Genomic DNA, 1033 nt, shown 5'->3' on the forward strand with positions numbered 1-1033 from the left:
TTCTTAGGGCATCGTTAAGTTTTGAAATTTGCAACATGGAATGTTGCAATGAATAACCTTTAACACAAATTTTGGAGATAGAATATCAAAGATATATTTGGTGTAACTTGAAAGTTTACTTCCAAGTTACAATAGATGAATTTTTCTTATCACCATTTTTTTGAACAATTCATGGCTCCCCCACCAGTTTGAATGCCAACTTCACAATATGCCATGCTTGCACATATTCTTGTATATTTTCTTTTTTAAGATTATTTTATTTATTTATGCATACAAGAGCTGGGGTATAGGCCAGAGGTGTGGGGAAGGAGGCGGGTGAGAAGATTCACCAGAGATAGAGTGGGAGCAGAACACGAGGATCTACTGAAATGCACTGCTGAGGGGAGCAGTGGGTGAGACAGGAGAGGTCTTCTTTGCCATATGGGTTAGCTCCCTGGCTGGGGATCGAACTTGTGTTGCAGTGGCTGCCAATAGCTTCAGAGTGCTGAGACTTAATCACTTGCACAACAGGGAGGCCCCCATACTTACATATTTTCCTAACTTTATTCTGTTACCTACTTCAGTCTATTTCTGCCTATGCATCAAACCATTTTAAATACTGTATCTTTGCAATATGTCTTAACATCAAGGAGGTCTTAGAACCTTTCAATACTCTTTTTCAGAATTTGTCACTAGTCATCTATGTTCATTTTGTCAATTAACTTTAGTATCATTATACCAACATTTCCCCATCTCCCCAACCTATTAATATTCATGGGATGGAAAGTTGACCTATATTTACAATTGTGTCTTTCTAGCCAATAATTAAAGATACATTTCCAGTCTTCTTTTAGATACTTGATCTTTCAGAAACATTATGATACAGGATGAAAAAGTAGGGAGTCTAGTTTTGGAGTGATTCTGGGAAGATAAAGAAATGTCAGACAGCCAAAGAGGCCAAGTTCTAACCTCCTCCCCTCTAGGTGCAGTGTGCCTCAGGAGAGGAAGGAGGGCCTCCCCCTTGCTCGGCCAGACATGAGATGGAGAAATCTCA

Source organism: Talpa occidentalis, unplaced genomic scaffold (genome assembly GCF_014898055.3).
Source record: "Talpa occidentalis isolate TD23 unplaced genomic scaffold, MPIMG_talOcc4v2.1 talOcc4.2, whole genome shotgun sequence".
In the NCBI taxonomy this organism is placed as follows: domain Eukaryota; kingdom Metazoa; phylum Chordata; class Mammalia; order Eulipotyphla; family Talpidae; genus Talpa; species Talpa occidentalis.